This window comes from Macaca fascicularis, chromosome 5 (genome assembly GCF_037993035.2).
Source record: "Macaca fascicularis isolate 582-1 chromosome 5, T2T-MFA8v1.1".
Classification (NCBI taxonomy): Eukaryota; Metazoa; Chordata; class Mammalia; order Primates; family Cercopithecidae; genus Macaca; species Macaca fascicularis.
In genome coordinates this window covers 9,312,445-9,331,103 of record NC_088379.1, presented here as the reverse complement: position 1 = coordinate 9,331,103, position 18,659 = coordinate 9,312,445, and the positions used below count along the sequence as shown (strand labels likewise).

General features: G+C 50.9%; 1 long non-coding RNA gene and 1 pseudogene across 1 annotated transcript in view; one reads left to right on the top strand and one right to left on the bottom strand.

Annotated features, from left to right (window-relative positions):
• LOC135970879 (uncharacterized) overlaps nt 1–18,659 on the bottom strand; it is a 292,572-nt gene that overhangs the window by 264,009 nt on the left and 9,904 nt on the right. The window lies entirely within an intron of this gene.
• LOC102130628 (ATPase family AAA domain-containing protein 3C pseudogene) lies at nt 7,443–9,514 on the top strand (annotated as a pseudogene).

Genomic DNA, 18,659 nt, shown 5'->3' with positions numbered 1-18,659 from the left:
TGAGGGAGAAGCCTGCAGAGACCCCAGGGCCTACCATATTAGTGACACTTTCAGGCGTCTGATTACCACACTAACTTCTGTCGTACCTGCACCCCCCATCTCAGCTCATAGCTTTAACCTCCTTGGGAGCTATTAAACAAGTTAGCAAAGGAGGAAAAGTTCGAGTCGGGGTTTATAGATGGATTTGGCACATTTAGAGAACTACATACATACCACTCCAACACTATGCAGAGGGCACCATAAGAAACTGACCAAGTCTCCCACTCAGGATTTAAATTCACCTGGTTATCTCTTATAAGGAGTCTAAGGTAAAGATACTGGATCATTAGCATTAAACAGATGGGCTGGCTGGCTGGCTAGGCCCTAGAAGATTAGAAGATGAGTCAACGAGATCTGAAGAAGAGGCATAAACAGGAACCCATGGTAATGGGCAGGAAATCTACATAGGCCAAGTCACAGGTCAGAGCCTGGCATGGAGCTCCCACAGGATGCATTTAGTCAGGTGCACAGGATGACTTATAGCCAGGTGTATTCAGTCACCCAAGTGCTCCCAGAATAGGCCCATTGACAGTAACCACCCAACTCCATGGTTGTGACCTGTTGGTAACAGACTTCAGTTAAGCCCTCTCCATAAAGCCACCATCCCTTAGACAAATCCACCACCCAATCGTATATTCAAGGCACAACATGCTGCTCAGTTGGTAGTAGTCTGCCAGCTTCCATCAGTCCCTCCCAGGGGCAGCCCACAGCCATGAACTAGCCAAACCAGCAGTCCTACCCATCTGGCCTGGAACCACCTTAATGAGATGCTGTCTCTGGAGCTCCCCACAGGCTCAGTCAAGCTTTACATCCTAGTCTGACCTCTGCCCAATCCTGCTTCCTTCCCCTTTTCACAAGTTTTAAGTCTGTTACATGTTTTAGACAAGCTCTTCGAGTCTTGACTCAGCACCTCCTTCCAAGAGCTCAACTGCACCATCACCGTGAAGTATTCACAGCCGACCCAACCCGGGGCTCGAGGAAAAGTCCGGCTTGTGATGGCCTCTTCCATAGCCTACCCTCAAGTTCACTGGCAGTTCGCTAGCAAGAAACCCAGTCTGGAACTAGCATATTCGAGTCGCAGTACTTTGGGCAGGTGCCCTATACTATTTCTCTGGTAGCAAGAGTATAAGTCTAGATCCAAGGGAGAAGTTTCTCCCTCACAACTCACAATCACACGAGGGAGACGTTTATGTTCCATTCCTGCAAGATCAGTTCTGGCAGGCTGAGACACTGCAGTTCTAGACACTTGCACCAGGGGACAAAAGCAATGCCACCAGATTATTCTGAGCTCCTTTGCCCGGAGATCAGGGGTTGCTGATATATGGAGGAAAGCTTATGGGATGCGAATGATAGGGCACTTTTTGGAGCTCCCACACCCAGTGTTACAAGTGGCTAGGCCTCACAGTGGCCATTACCTGACAAGACCAGGGTCTCAGACCACTTAGCAACAAAAGACTTTGATCACCTAAAGCAGCAATCTAAATCAGTCAAGTGTTGGCCAACTATGAAAGATTCTAAGTTGGCAGGAGGAGATAGTGAATAGCCAACTACATCTTAGAATGACAGCCCTTACAGATCCGATGAGACCGTAGCTGCCCATCACTTGCAGATCAGGCAACACGTCACACCCCACCTTCACTGGACTTGCTGTCTAGCTGTGAGCATGCTTACCCTCCAGCTGTTAGCTCATGTTCCTCTTGGGGTGGCTCCAAGCCAACATTGAGCTGAGCCCTTTGCACCTAATGTGGGATTCAAACTGAGCTCCACAACTTGCTCCAAACCTCCCTGCTGGGCTGGCAAACTATCAGGTTCAATTGTGATGCGACAGCTTCCCTTTGCTTAGTCCTAGATCTTTTTTATTCCTAAATCAAGGCAGCATATACTTCCAGACAATTCAACCACACAACCACCATGAGCCATGAGCGGCAGTGGATGTAAACGTGGTCCAAAGCCAGGGAAAAAGATTTGGCACTGCCTCCTCTCCTACCAACCCGGAAGAACTTTGGCTCTTGGTGAGAAGCAGCTACTAGCACAAAGATGGGGACCACACTGACAAGGCAGCCTCACACCTTCTGATGCTGTACACAGATCTCCTGCGTGCCTGTTCCCTCCATGAGAATCAGTAGGGTCCCTTTTCAAAGTTTGGACGTAAGTGTGAGGCAGAATCAACACCAAGAAAAAGACTGTCCCAGGGAGCTGTGAGGATGTACTGTCGCATTCCTGCGGTTCAGACTCTTCACTGAGACTCATCTGTGTGAAATATGAGTCAGCGAGGAAGATCAATCAGCCTAGACCAACACAATTTGTACAACCTGAGGTGACCTGGCCTATTCTGCCCAAGCAGTTATGAACCACCTGAAGTGGAACCACCAACTCAAAGACAGGATCCTTCACCTGCTCAGGAGAGAAAGGATGAGGGAGCATCTGCAGCTCAAAGGCCTGAGCTGGAAGCCGATGGCCAGGAACTGGTTCAGATGAAGACTGGGTATGAGCGTGGAGATGGTCCTGATGTGAAGGGGATGTGCCTGCCAAACCCAGAGCCTGGGAAACTGCCAGAAAGTGAAAAGCAATCAGCGTTAAAAGACACGCTGAAATGAAATGATGCAGGCTGTTCCTATGTTGGGAATTTGTTCAAGGTTCTCTCAAAGCTTCACAACCTTCTGCAAAAAGCACTGTCTCCAGAGGAGTTGCCCTGCAGAATTTGCTAATGGGTGGCATAATTTTTGTTATGTATAGTCATTTTGCCACAGCATTAACCATTGTGATGGTTAATACTGAAGTGTCAACTTGAAGGATGCAAACTATTGTTCCTGAGTATGTCTGAGGGTGTTGCCAAAGGAGATTAAAATTTGAGTCAGTGGGCTGCAAGAACCAGACCCAACACAATCTGTTGGGCACAATCTAATCAGCTGCCAGCAAATATAAAGCAGGCAGAAAAAGGAAACGGTGAGACTGGCCTAGCCTCCCAGCCTACATCTTTGTCCCATGCTGGACGTGCTTCCTAACCTCAAACATCAGACTCCAAAAGTTCAGTTGAGACTAGGACTGGCTTCTTTGCTCAAGCTTGCAGACAGCGTATTTGGGGATCTTGTGATTGTGTAAGTTAATAAACTCCCCTTTATGTGTATCCATCCTATTCTGTTCCTCTAGGAAACCCTGACTAGTACAGCCACCATCATGCAAGTGGTCACTAACACTTTGTATTTTCAGTTAAGGGGGAGAAAACTAGTATGTTTAGATAAAATGGCCAGTAGCCGGAGGCATTTCCAGACATTCTGCAGAGACTATCTGGATCCTTTGTCATTGCATTTCCCTGACTTGGTCAACTGCTCACTGGTCCTCACCTGAGGATGTATTCATGGCGCCCTCAGGCAGTCAGTGAGATATCAGCCTACAGCTGTTTGCCACATCTTGGCAAGGATTCCCAACTCCTTGCCCCCTCAGGCTTCTAAGGAGGTCTCACCCATGGAATCTTGATTGGATTTCCAAGGCCAACCTCCCATGCTTGGATCTGATGTAAAGATAGTCTTTCCAAGCAAAACCAGTTGCCTGGCAAATTGAACTCAAGTCTTCAGAAATTTAGACCAACAGTAGGGGAACTCTGGATAGAAAGACCCAGATCCCTCACAAGAGCCTGGGAAGTGAAACTTAAGTGTGGGCCACTGCGCAGCATGCTTAGCCTTTTATATCTGAGAGCTGTCAGTAAACTCTTTAGACTTGGTTCAGATCACTACTGGAAGCCAGTGGTGTGCACATAGTCATTAGTCTTGAAGTTCATTAGTCTTGAAGTCGGAATTTTGTGATCTAGCCCTATAGACACTAAAAGATTCAGAACCAAGTTCAAGTGTGGCAACCGCCTTATGGATCGCCACTGAAACTCAAATATCACTTGGAGTCACCCCCCTTTACTGCATGTTTACTTCTGCCTTTGCCAAGTGAGATTTTACAACTGTGGCTCCTATGTTTAACTTGAATAAAAATGTAGAAGAAACCTGTGCCAGAGGTCACTTAACATTGAGATGTGCATAAAACAAGACCAAGGAAATACATTTCTCTACTCAGCAGAGCCCCCAACCCAGGAAGCACAGACACCTGAGTGTGGAGCTCTGGCTCACGTGAGCCAAAGTGCCGGGCTCTCCTGCTCAGTGATATCACTCCCAGGTGGGAGTCACTGCCTGCATCTCAGAATACAGGCCCTTCTAAAGGACAGTAAGAGACTCCCCCAGTGCCATCCTCAAAATCTATCCTCGAATCCAGAGAGCCAGTGGCTTCCTTTCCATCCTAGACCCTGGCTAAGGGGAGTCCTTTGGCACCACCTGGTGGGCCACTAGGCAGCACAGACAAGGAAATCTGCTTGGGAGCTTCACAGTTCGATAATCCCCACCCCAGAGAGGTCCTGTGCCCATGACAAGATGTGAATCTTTACAAGTCAACCCTTCTCCTGGGAAAGGGGGCACAGACAACCTGTTAGAAGTGAGCCACGCTTGAATTTAGAGTAAGGGATGGGCAGGGCCACACAGTCAGCATAGGCAGTAGGCTGGGGCTCAGATGGGGCAGTGACAGACCTGGGCCACTGAGGGCAGAGCCTCCAGGACAGCTCGCCAGGGGCTCAGCCTGGGAAGACCCTCCCTTTACCGTCAGGTCAGCAGGAGAGGGCTATCGCCTCCCTGGGTAGTTCTAGGTTCACTATGCACAGAATTGCCCGTTTTCCGATGTAATATCTCTTAGTAAATGGTGGTTCAAGGAATAAGTTATGGTTATGCTAGCTAGTGTGGGAAGGAACAACAAAAAGGTCAGTTGTGAAAGACAGGCATTGAAGTATACTGAAGAACCCTACCAGGGTCACTTCCTGGGACAGCTCCCCCACCCCCAGTCCATGGTCCAGCATTCCCATCAGATCCCTTTATCCTGGTGTCCCAGAGCCCATCTCCAGGCAACCAGGACTTCTGTCCACATTTCCTGGGAAGCCGGGTGGCTCATTCGCCTCCAAGTACAATCAGACTCCTGAACCATTTCAAGAGAAGCACAAGTGCTAACTACCAGTAACTGGACACTGAGCAAGTATGAACTTGTTCCATCTCTCCAAGTTTGTGTCACCTGGTCTCCGCCATCGATATTCATTATCCAGCAACATCTACTGCTGGGTCTTCCTAGAGCCTCAAGCTAAAAATTGCCAAACGAGTGGGCAATGTGGTATGTAGACCACGTTAAAAAGGCTTGCTTTTAAGAAGCTCACTGCATAATGTCTGTTTCTAAGAGAACCTTTAGAATTCATCATGAAAGTGTTTTCTGTAACTCATTCCCTTCCTTAGAGGTTACAAATTAAAGTGGATATGTGGAGGCACAGAAGTATCCATGCTTTCTCCTCCAAAGTGTATTAGCAAGTAGAGGTGGGCCAATTTGAAAGCCTATACCACTTTTCAGAATTGACAGCTCAATGTCCAAAAAAATGACTTCATCTTTACGGCACGAAGATACAGTCAAACAGATGAACAGAATAAGCAAGTTCAGGGGACGGTTGTCAAACCCACTGCCACTGGGCTTAGATGAGCAATTTCGGAGTCTGATAAAGTCATGCTTAAGAGTTCATGCTTCAGAAGTTTTCTTCAGTCACAGTTCACGCTACTGGAAGTTCAGAAAAGCAGGACTGACATATCAGATGAGATACTGAAGAAAACACCCCGGTTTGTTTCCAAGTTGCTTTCATAGCCCTGCCCAGCCAAACATCCCTAACAAGCAGAACCACAGAGCCCAGCCCCCAGCACATATGGCCCTTGACTGCACAATTCTGGAGATCAGGCTGGAGATCAGCAGGGGTGCTGGAGGGAAGTTACTATTTTGTGGGCCCCAACTGCCCCCCTCTCCCTCTGTGAGGGAGAAAGGCTGAATCCTCTTCACCATTCCCTGCCAACAGTCTCTTCCCTGGGACATAGCACAAGGACTGGCAGAGCCTCTTCCCTGCAATCCAAGAGTCTTGAGTTCTACAGGAGCAGATTCCCATTCAGAAGCAATCTGCCAGCCTTCAGCCTCCCAAGGAAGAGCGCTAGATGCCAACTCTTTGGAGGAGATACTCTTGTCTATAATAGGAGGGTTACCATGCCCAGGAGTGATAAGGGCATCCCATGGTCAGTCCTAGGGTCAAGGGGTAAGTCAGCAGGCCATTAGGAACCTTCCTTCTTCCACATGGCCAATCCTTGTGGGCCCAACTGCGTGCCTTCAGATAAGCACACGGAGCTTCTTACCCAGGGTGACCCCCCGGAGTTGGGGACCTGCTTCTAGGAGGCTCCCATGTTTAGAACATCCTGCCTCTAGTAGCAGCTGCCTGTCAGGCTGCAGGTGACTACCCAAGATGCTCCTGGGACCCCCGCACAGTGTCAGTCTAGGGAAGTTAGGGTGTCAAGAGAGGCCTCCATCCACAGGGATTTTAGAGACATGCCCTTTCTGTAAGATGAGCCTGTAACACCACTGGTCACTACCACCACTTAGGAGCACTCAAAAGCCTTCTGAGAAGCGGGATGAAAACACTCCCCACACCCCCAGGATCGACAAGGCCGGGAAAGATCCAAGAATCGCAAGGACAAGCATCAGAACTACTCCAGGCTTAGGAACAGCTGCCTAAGGAAACTGTACCTTGCCCAGAAATGCCAAGTCTAGCAAAGCCAGGTACCACCTGTTCGGTGCAGAACAGAAAAACGGTCCTAAGTAATGAGACACTGAGTAGATTCAGCCTGTTTGCCCGTGGATAATCATCCGCTTCAAAACCTGAAGTCACCAAGTAAAGACATCTTTGAGAATTCAATGTCCAAGTTGGGGACCGATTTCTCAAGTCTGATCCTTGAGGCACCAGATCTGAGGACTGACGGATCCCCTTTCAGGTATTCTTTGTTACCAATTATTGAGTTTTCCCTGAAGTCAGAACAGCCCTGAACAATGTGGGTCGAGGCTTGTGAAGCAGATACACTTCTAATTTCAATCATGTAACTGCTACGTGGACTGTAGATGTCATAGGGGGATTTTATTCAGGGGCCTCAGGAGTAAGTCTTCCAGCTAGAACCACCTCCAGAAGCAGTTCCTCAAAAACCTAAGAATTACCATATGATCCAGCAGTTCCCCTCTTATTTACCCAAGATAACTGCAAAAGGATTGAAGCAAACACCTTCATGCCCAATGTTCACTGCAACACTATTCATGACAGCCAGAACATGGAAACCAACCCAATGTCGATACCAAGAAAGACTTAGTGGTTGCAGTTTCTTGGTGGGGGTCAGTGATAGGTGCACAACATTATAAATGCAATTAATGTCACCAATTGTAAACTTCAACATGGTTGAAACAAATGTTTTGTTCACCCAGTCATCCCCGTATCCTAATACCTGCCCTCCATGCCTCTGCACCCGCAGGCCATGTCAAAGGAAGCCACGAATCTGGTACAGATGAAGGAGCAGAGTTTGCAGCGGGATCAACAGTCCAAGCTCAAACTTGTCTATGAGAACTTACAGAAGCAGGAGTCGTCCGTGCAGAAGCACCATCAGACTCTCGGCGTCCATTAGGATGGTTCTCACCGTGTTTGGGAAGATTCTATGCCTTTGTAACAGACCGGGACATAGTGACAGCCACGGTGGTTGGGCCGACCCTGCTGGCTGGCGGGGTCTACTCTGCCAAGAATGGAACAGCCGCCGGGGCCCGCTTCATCGCGACTCGGCTATGGAAGCCGTCCCTGGTGAACGAGAAGTCCCGCATCACGGTGCTGGAGGCCCAGCAGCACCCCCTTCCAGGTCCGCCGGCAGCAGCTCAGTCGGCCCCAGGACGTGCTGGAAGGTGTTGTGCTGAGTCCCAGCCCGGAAGCGCGGGTGCGCGGCATTGTCATAGCAACAATGAACACGAAGGATCGCAACCTGCACGAGAACGTCTTGATGTACGGGCCACCAGGCACAGGGAAGAAGCTGTTTGCAAAGAATCTCGCCCTGAACTCGGGCATGGACTACGCCATCATGACAGGCGAGGACGTGGCCCTCATGGGGCGGGAAGGCGTGACTGCCATGCACGAGCTGTTTGACTGGGCCAATACCAGCCGGCGCGGCCTCCTGCTCTTCGTGGATGAAGCGGACGCCGTCCTTTGGAAGCAAGGACGTCCACTGAGAAGATGAGCAATTACCACCTCAGAGCCGCAGAGAACGACTTCCTAAACTACACAAGGCAGAGCAGCAACAAATTCATGCTGGTCCTGGCCAGCCATCACCCCAAGCAGTTTTACGGAGACATCCGCAACCGTATCGATAGAGTGGTTCATTTCGACCCGCCCGGGCAGCAGGAGCGAACGCGCCTAGTGAGAATGTATTTTGATAAGTATGTTCTTAAGCTGGCCACAGAAAGCAGCGTCTTAAGCTGGCCAGAGGGAAAGCAGCGTCTTAAACTGGCCAGAGGGAAAGCAGCGTCTTAAGCTGGCCACAGAGGGAAAGCAGCGTCTTAAGCTGGCCACAGAGGGAAAGCAGCGTCTTAAGCTGGCCACAGAGGGAAAGCAGCGTCTTAAGCTGGCCACAGAGGGAAAGCAGCGTCTTAAGCTGGCCACAGAGGGAAAGCAGCGTCTTAAGCTGGCCACAGAGGGAAAGCAGCGTCTTAAGCTGGCCACAGAGGGAAAGCAGCGTCTGAAGCTGGCCACAGAGGGAAAGCAGCGTCTGAAGCTGGCCACAGAGGGAAAGCAGCGTCTGAAGCTGGCCACAGAGGGAAAGCAGCGTCTGAAGCTGGCCACAGAGGGAAAGCAGCGTCTGAAGCTGGCCACAGAGGGAAAGCAGCGTCTGAAGCTGGCCACAGAGGGAAAGCAGCGTCTGAAGCTGGCCCAAGTTTGACTACGGGAGGAAGTGCCCAGAGATCGCTCGGCTGACGGAGGGCATGTCGGGCCAGGAGATCGCTAAGCTGGCTCTGTCCTGGCAGGCCAAGGGCGAATGCCTCCGAGGACGGGGTCGCCTCCGAGGCCATGATGGATGCCTGAGTGCGGGATGCCTGAGTGCGGGATGCCTGAGTGCGGGATGCCTGAGTGCGGGATGCCTGAGTGCGGGATGCCTGAGTGCGGGATGCCTGAGTGCGGGATGCCTGAGTGCGGGATGCCTGAGTGCGGGATGCCTGAGTGCGGGATGCCTGAGTGCGGGATGCCTGAGTGCGGGATGCCTGAGTGCGGGATGCCTGAGTGCGGGATGCCTGAGTGCGGGATGCCTGAGTGCGGGATGCCTGAGTGCGGGATGCCTGAGTGCGGGATGCCTGAGTGCGGGATGCCTGAGTGCGGGATGCCTGAGTGCGGGATGCCTGAGTGCGGGATGCCATCCAGGAGCACCAACAGAAGATATTCCTGCTGAAGGGGGAGGGGCCTGGGCGCGGGTTCGAGCGCCCCCTTCTCCTAAGTCCAAGGCGATACCCACACCTCATGGACCTGGCAGCGGACCCCCTCCTTCCCCTGCCTTGCTGGCCCCTGCACATTTAGGATATGCTCCTGGGTGGGGCATGGGCTGTTCCCAGGGCCTCTGTACACCAGGATGTCTTGTGCTGGGGGTTGGTTGTTCTGCCCCCCCCAGGACAACCCCCTCTTGTGGACACTGGCTAGGGAGGGGCAGGCCTCCATCCTGCTACCCAGGAGACTCTTGGGAGACGCATTTTCCATCTGGCTCAGAGGAGGAAGGGGAGGGCTTTGCAACCCAGCCCCTGCCCAGGCCCCTGGGAGGGTGGGTGCCGGCTGAGCGCCCGGGGCAGCAGGAGTGGGGCGGGCAGGGTCTTTGTTCTCACTCCCACAGCAGAGCCAGATGTGGGGGCGCCTGCTGGGACTAGACCAAGGTGGGGCGGCCTGAACACTGCTTCCAACCGTGGCCAGGAAGCAGGGAACCTGGCCAGTGTGTCTGAGGCCACACTCTCAGCTGGCTGGTCCAAGCCTGTGGCTGGAGCTGGTGTCTGTTTAGCTAATAAAGTCCCACAGTTGCCTCAAAAAAAAAAAAAGTTTTGTTCAGGTCCATTTGAGTTTAATATTTTGGAAAAAGCAGCTCACCTACTTGGTGATGACGTGGCTGAAAAGGAAACCCACCTGGATGTGAACGGCAGATTTTCCAGACAGGGGTTACTGTCTGATAATCGAAGAGCTTAGAATTCACCCGTCTTGACAAAGCTGAAGCAACCCAGAAGCAAACCATTGAGAGCCAACGATGGATGAACAGGGCAAGCTACTGGCCAGCAAGTACAGAGCTAGATAAGAGGACCGTGTCACAGCCAGCAGGGAGAAGTACCTGCAGGAACAGCTTTGACTATCTGATAACTGAGTATAGGCTCAATGTAGTCTAAAAATGAGCTCAGACTCCAGGGACCGTAATGACTTGGGCTATATTTCCAGGAGCCCCACACACCTAGTCTCAACTGAGAATGGAAGAATCTCATGCCTCTGGCAGGGGAAGCTATTTTGAAATATACCCAGGACTCTAACAAGGATTGTGGGCTACTTTACCCAGGCCCAACCGACCCGGGGATGGGAACACAAGCTCCTGCTCTTTTGACCATTCCTGCCTCACTTAAGTATTTGAGGTAATACTTAACCAGGAGTTTTCCAAGATTAGGAAGCTCAAATCTAAGTAGCATGAGCAAGACATCTACACCTAGAACATAAGTGCAAAGAAATCTAAGAGCAAAACCTGAGTGGTATGGCAGGACATAGCCCAGGTCAGAGGAGCTGTGGAGCCTACACTCCCCCCTCCCCACCCCACGGGCTGCTGTGTACTTTGAGGCTACACAACCACAGACAAGAAGAGCTCAGATGCCAGGAGGGTCAAGACAACCAGAAGGCTTTCTGGAGACGTCAGCATGATAGTTCCAAGAGCCACCACCCTCCCTACACCTTAGGCCTGCATGCACTTGACGCATTCCATTATGCTCAGGCATCTTTCTTCCTTCTACCTCCCAAGATAGTGGCAACAGCACCCGTGAAGAGCACCCCAACATCTGAAAGCTTAGGGAAGAACCGCCTCAAAATCCTGGCATGCCAGCCCCCAAAGCACATGCCCCTTGTGTTCAGGGTGAGGTGAGATGTGGTCTGTTGGGAATTCGTCTGGCAGGACTCCAGTACATTCCACAGAGCACCCAACTGCTGAGAGTAAGGACAACCCCAAGACAGGAAGCAGGCACACAGGATGATGAGACAGCCCTGGTTGGGTCCACCAGGCCAGGGACTGACAGCAGACAAGCATCCTCTCCAACCCTACGAGGGCTGCATAGGGACTCTTGCCCTGGATGCCTCAAGTCAGGCTCCACTGAGATTGGCAAAGGAAGAAAGGGTTGAAAACCTCACTTCCTTTCAGTCATTGCAGTGGGCTCTCAAGCGGACAGCAAACAAGGCCAAAGTTAATCTTATCTGATGACAGGGTATTCAACTAATGAGACTAAGTAACCCCCAATCGATGCAAAGACCACGCTCCAAAAAGGTGCCTTCCTCTATTCTCTTTGGCAACATCCTGGGACAACCCTCGGGTAAAAGAGCCCCATCATATCCAGCTCAAGGACATCTGTGGACAGCCTCAGGCCTCCAGGGGCCCTACAGTGAGGAAAGCCCATGAATAACCACCACCCTCACCTATATACTGATTCTGTTGCCAGTAGAGACTTAGGTATCTCCACGGACATGACTTGAACACCAGTCTGATGTAAGAGGTCAGGCGAGAGACATGGAGTTAGAGCCAAGCCCAGTGAAGACTAGTTGGAGCTGGTATGAATGAATTATCTTCAGAAATCTATGTGGGATTATGAAGTCAATGCAAAGCCACTATGTGATAAAACCATTTTGAAGTACTATAGATACCCTAATTGGAAGAAATGAAATTCCTGTCCTAAGATCAGTTCAGCCAGAAGGCAGTGACAGCTGATGAGTTTATAACCACATCAGGATCAAGGTCATTACAAGTCTGGAGCTTGGGTATCAGAAGTGAGTCATTTGCCCCCTCTTCTGAGGGCCAGATCTATGAGCCCACCCCTCCTTCCCTCATCACTTCCATCTTTTCCTGGCATCTTGAGATGGAGTGCACACTGAGAAAAGGATCAGCAGGGGTATGGAATCCAGGAACATCCCAGACACAGGTGGTCACCCAGGAGCTAATAGCCTCATCCCACTCAAGGTAGAAGAGTCCTTAGCTCTTGAAGGCCCTCTATTGAGCACTCTGTCCACCATGAAAGATGACCAGAGGAACATGGCCTCTCCCATGTGTCCCTGGTCAAATTGTCACCCTGGTATACTTGGAATCCTGGGATCTAACAGTATGTTATTCAGCTGTACTTCATAGGATACTGAACCCTAAAACCCTCAACACCTCCAGAAGTAGTTGTGGGATGTTTTTAGATCCTAAACAGACAAAAACAAGTGTCTGCATCAGCACTACACTCTACTTCCCTGCCTTGAGCTCCCAAGTCAGGCAAGCAACTACATTTAACAAGGTACAACTTTGACATTCATCAGGTGAGAAAAACCAGAAAGCTGGAAACGAGGTCATTCACATGGCATCCTTGCATATAGGGGATGGGGTGCAAGTTCCAGGAAAAACCTGCTTTGACAGGATTCCTGCTGTGCATCCTGTTTGAGCCCCTCTTCCCTCAACACCCAGGGACCACCACCTTGAGAATGCTTCCTAGTCTGCACAGCCTAGGAAGCTGGCTGGAGATAAAGGCAACTCTCCCGGAAGCCTGAAAATTCTGATGCAAGTTAAGGACCACAAGACCAGACCAGGAAGCAGCGTTGGAAGTGACAGACTTCAAGGCTGCTGGAGGTTGTTGGAAACTTGACAGGGTCCAAGTCTCCCCAGTTCTCAATATGCTCAGGACATAATGGAGACTGTCGTGTTTCCTGTGATGACAGGCTTGGGCTCCTGCCAGGTTCCTTTCCTGAGCTAGGCCAGGTGGCCTCCTGGTGTTTCTACCTAGCCTGTCTGCCTTAGGAAAAGTCTCAGATGAATCTGCCTAGAAAGGGGTCTGTCTCCTAGCATCACGAGCCGACTTCATATCCTTCGTGGGAAGAGGACATCCAAGCCCTGGACTACGAGCTGTCAGTTTTGGGGACCCAGGCATCTGCATGCCCAAGGCAAGATTTCTGGATTAGGACATCCCCCTGGTTCAGCAGCAGACACCTTATGCTGCAGCCGCCCCACACCCCACCTCAGGGCTTGGCTCCAGGACATCTCACTTTAAAGGCAGGCAGGCAGGCAGGCAAAAGTAGGAAAATTCCCACGTCAATTGGGATGCCCCCAGCACTCCCCGCCCCAGACAGCTGGTCAGCACCACCCATAAAGATACCCTGCTTGGTTATCAAGCCACAACGTCAGTCATGGGCTGTCACTCCAAGACACCAGGCAGTACACCAAAAGATAACTGAGCTTATCAGTTATCCGTTTCCAGGCAGGTCCAGGAAGGCCTCGAGGTCTACAGCCCCCCTCATGCTGCAGTCAGCCATCAGGATTCCACAGGAAATGAGAATCCCACTCTTAGCTTGAGAACTCCAGCCTCAATGTTTCACAAGGGGGCAGAGCAAGGCTACCAGGCCCTAAAGCACCCCATAGGACACATCCTCCCCACAAGGGGCTGAGCGAGTGCTGGACTTGTCCAGGGTGAGATTCTCAAGTATGTGCTGCCGGTGGGATCAGGGTCACATAGGATATCTTAGATTAAGTCTTGTCCCCATGTTCAGCCAGGTCACAAGTCTTGGTTCTATATAACATGTTCACTAGCATCTCATTCCATGGGGAAACATGCCCAATTACACCCTAGAACTGAGCAGACCTGGCACCCATTTTCCAAGTTTAACTCCCAAAAGGAGTCCTTTTCAAGGCATACAGATCCTGCCCCCCACTGCAGCCCTTTCCCCTAGCAGCTGCCCTGCCTAGAGGGCCCCCTGACTTGTGTCCACCTGCCTCAGGTCCTCATTGCCTCAGTCATAGTAGACCCAGAAGTCCAGATTTTCAGTGTTTATGTCCCTCTCAGCAATTCCAGAACATGTTCCCATGTGAGGCCTGGTAAGGGCACAGCTTGGCATCAGTTCAGTCTTGGAGTCACCAATCGACATGAGAGGGAGGGCTCAGCATAGAGCCTACCCAAACACTAAGACTCCAGAGGGCATGGATGGAGGTGGGTGGATGGAGGCATTCCTTAAGTGAAATACTGAAGGCAGCAGCTCAACCCTCTGCCCACCTTGCTCAGGTGCCCCAGCTCTCCCAGGACAGGACTCCAGTTGATCTCGTCCCATCACGGTCCAGGATTCTCACCTTGTCAGAGATGTTTGGTGGTCCTGCTCCCTCCTGTGCTGAGTTGACTGCTCCCCACTGGCTCTGACTGGCTGTGTCCTCGGGGCTGCCCTAGTCCTGTCTGGGGCTCTCCCTTCCATACCAAGGTCTTCATCAAGGAAGATGACACTTGAGAGCAATATGAGCCCAGCTAAAAGCCTTCCTTAAAGTGTTTACTGGAAGAGCTGGGCAGGGGAGGTTCCGTGAGGTCAGGCCATGTGACTAAGACTGTACCCTTCCCCTCTTGGAGGCATTCCTTCTGGTTTTCTTGAACTTACCTCGAACTACACATTCATTTTACATCTCATTGAGGCTGAGCATTCCACTCTAAGCCTTTCAAAAGCTGGTAGGATCCAGATGCCTGCTGTTGACTTGTGTTTCTGGATCTCTTGCTTTCCCTTCTTTGGACCTGCAAACATCAGGTCACATTTGGAACAAGGATACTGGCAGACAAGCAAACCATGTATCCTGAGTAAGGAGGAAAGCTGGGGCAGGTCCCTACACTTCCAAGGCAACCTGTGTCCATCCCCACACCCCTCCCAGGCCATCTCCTTGCAGCACAGCCTTTTTAACCGACATTCCCGAGATAGTCTTGCAAAGGACTGGCAAAGAATTGGAGCTTAAACCAAAGCAACAGAGCTCTGCCTCAGTCTCACCAGCACAACCACTTTCCCCCTTAAGTCACAGACCTGACCACTAAGTCCCCAAGGCTGCCCACATCCAAATCCCCCACACAGGGTCCCAAACTGTGTTCCCATCTTCTGTATAACCTGCTGCAGAGCGAGTGCAGCGCCCCTGAATGTGAGGATTCTTAGCCCATCTAAGGGGCTGTGAAGGATGAAGATTCATCCCAGTGGGGCATAGCTTTCAGAGGCAATCGATCTAATGGGATCTTCACACTGCCATCATGCAGGAAGAACTAAATCCGATCCAACTGACAGCAAACAAGAGGTGAACATGTTAAACCCCAGCAGGATCTACTCATAGTCCGAACTGAAAGGTAGAGAGCATTTCACGTGGCTTGCCTTCCATGTTGCCCTCTAGTGAGGGTTCTGGTGAGAGCTCACTCATGTTTACCACGTGTTGCATGGGGGAGGGTTTATTGGGTGGGAGCTCAGGTTTTCCCTCAGAACAGCAGCAGGCAGCTTTTCCATAAAGATCTTCATACTGGATAGCCATCTCTGAAGGGATGGGACCATTCCAGGTCCTGCAGTCCTGGCCTTTGGAGTTTGTCCCCCATGGCAGCCCCATAAGAATTTCAGTAGCGGCAACTCCAATTATGGGATAAGAAACTACTGGAGTCTCAGGCACTGTAAGGGTCTTTCCTGGTCTGGCTCACGGCACGGGAGGTGAGGGTCAGACTTGGTCTGTCTCATTGAGCCCCCAACCAAGAATTCCATTCTCGAGGCTTAAATGTCTCTGTATGGATTACATGGAGAAAGGCCCAGCAAAGCCCTGCTCTTTGAATTCCACAGCCACTGCCCCACAAAAGGCTATTGATTCTTGTAACCAGCTCATCAGCAGCCCAGCATCCCTGTGTGATGGAGGCCTAGTGACAGGCAGGGTCTAAGTATACCCAGACACAGAAGGGAATCAAATAGCGGCTGCTCAGAATGACAAGTAGGGTCCTGAGACAACCAAAAGTTAGCTCCCCTCACTGTGCTTGACAGGACAGAACACCCAGAAGTCCCAGACTCCAGCAAGGCCAAGGCTCAAGGATGAGGTTTACAGATTCAATCTGCTCAGAGCACAGCATCCAGAAGAGTTAGCCAGCCTTATGTCGGAGCAGGTTTTCTGGGTAAATGGCATCCTCGGGTCAGAGTCCATGTCACTAGGATCAGCCTCCTGAGCACTCTCCTGGAGGTCACCCTGCAGCCACGCTGTGCTCCTGTGCCTACACTCGTGCCCTCTTATCAAGTCTGAACTGCCCCTTCCCAAGCACAACCCCTAAGGGCAGCGTGGCTCCTCTGCACCACTAGCTCTGGGTGTGTGCCCTGGCTTCCCTGCCTCCTCCCATTAAGCCTCTTTAAGAGCCCGAGCCCAGAAAAGCAGAAATTGGCTCAAATTCTGATGTCTGCCGAGACAGGGTTTGGACCAGTCTGCTTTAACATCTAAGGAACCCCTTTTTTAAGTCCAGCTGCAGCCTTGGACCTGAGAGGCCTCCAGCCAGAGCAATGTTTGGTACTCCAGCTGTTGGGGAGAGTCCATCATGGCTGTAACAGGTGACACCTTCAGCCAACTCAGCCCCAGGAGTTTGTGCAGCACACATCCCAGAACAGATCAGCAGACACTACTACTCTAGTCAGCCCAGAAGGCTTCCTCTCCCAACATTTGCCTCCTGCTGTGAGATCATAAAAACAACGCTGTGGGGGCCAAGTAGGAAGCCTCTGCCAGCTAGGAATTTCAGCTGGGAACGGGGTTCTCCCCACCAAGACCTCAAAGGGAGGGAGATGAGGTACCAGCCCTCCAACACAAGCAGGGAAGTTCCGCTCAGGGAGTGCACATGAGGAAGTACACTGCACGTTTCAGGGTAGCCACGCAGACCCAGCGCCAAGACAGAAGCTAGGACAGGTAGGAACTGCCTTTAGTAACCCAGGCTAGCTTTTACTTCCTGCTGAGAACAGGATTAAGAGGGCAAAGTAAGGTCAACACAGCTCCCCCGCCAGAAGGGTGAGTGGACAGTCCACCCCCACCGCGGAAGAGGTGAGTATACTTATTCCTTCACCCTAACATCCCTGAGTAATTTCCCCTTAACAGAAACACAGCAGCTTTTCCTAGGGCCAAGTACACACCACCCAGACTCTGGCACCAGATTTCCAAAACACATCCAGAAACAGCTTGTCCTATTGGTCAATCAGGAAGAAGCTTAATCAATTCTCAAAAGCCAGCACAGTTGTGCTGAGAAATGTCAGCATTAAAAGAATGCCAGAAACAGCTAGGCTTTCAAAAAATGAACCGTGATTACCAAGTTTGGCGGAGATTTGATCTTCACACGAAGTTACAGAGCTATGATTCAATAAAGAATTATGAGAAAAATCTAGTAAGAAGACTTCCTGAAGTTAAGGGTTCAAGTTCTTAAATGCTCTTGACTTGCGGTTTTAAATGCAACAATTCAGTCATCTTTTCCATGTAGGATCTACGGTTTTACAGGAGTGAAGCACTTAACCACACACTGGCCAGTTTCCTCATCTCTACACTAGAATCACAGTGGTTAAGAGGATAAAATTCAAACTGCCCAGCACAGTCACTCATTCAACCCAAGTACTTACAATTAGCCTGAGAAGCATGAGAAATTATGCCCACAGTTCTCCGGAGAAGTCCCTGGATCTGCCGACTTGAGTGTGGCAGTCACCATGGCAGAACAGAAGTCATCCCTCTTGGACTCTGGGCCGACTAGTTTTCCTGCAGATTCACTAGCAGTGACCCCCTGGATCCCTGCTGCTCCATCCGCATAGCCCACATTAACACAGCTGCCAGCTGGATGTCCTGGGAGAACACGCATTCCCCAAGCTCTGCCAGTCTATGGGACTGGATGACACATGAGCCAAACCTTTAAGCAAAGTCTCTGGTGACCTATCCCTGCCAAGACATCTCAAAAGGCTTCCCAAGGACACTGTCAGGGAGCTGTAACGCCTCATCTAGTCTTGAAGGCCCCAATTGCATCCCCCTGCAACCCTGTGGGCTATGCTTTGACGGCCAGCCCTCTCCAGTAAGTCCCCTGATAGCCCCTGGCACTGAGTGGTTCACTGGGTGTGATGGTCCCGAGTGTCAACTTGACTGGATTGAAGGATACAAAGTATTGATCCCGGGTGTGTCTGAGGGTGTTGCCAAAAGAACATTTGAGTCAGTGGGCTGGGGAAGAAGATCCACCCTTCACATCTGGTGGGCACAATCGAATCAGCTGCCAGTCAATATAAAAAAGAGGCAGAAAAACGTGAAAAGGAGACTGGCCTAGCCTCCCCAGCTACATTTTTGTACTGTGTTAGATGCTTCCTGCCCTCAAACATTGGACTCTAAGTTCAGTTTCCGCCAAGATTTCAAAGCCATCGGACTTGGCTCTCCTTGGCTCCTCAGCTTGCAAACAGCCTATTGTAGGACCTTGTGATCATGTAAAAGTTAGTACTATAACTATTGTATATTCTGTCCCTCTAGAAGACCCTAGTAACTGACCTTGCACACACCTTGTACCTGCAGAGCAGTGGTCTGTTCCACCTGTGGTCTGCACACTTCCACTGCCATGGGTTTTTTTTTTTTTTTGCATCCCTTCAACGCAAGATGGAGCTCCAAAATGCCACTTCTACCAAGTCCTTTCAGGTCATAAGGGGTAAGGAG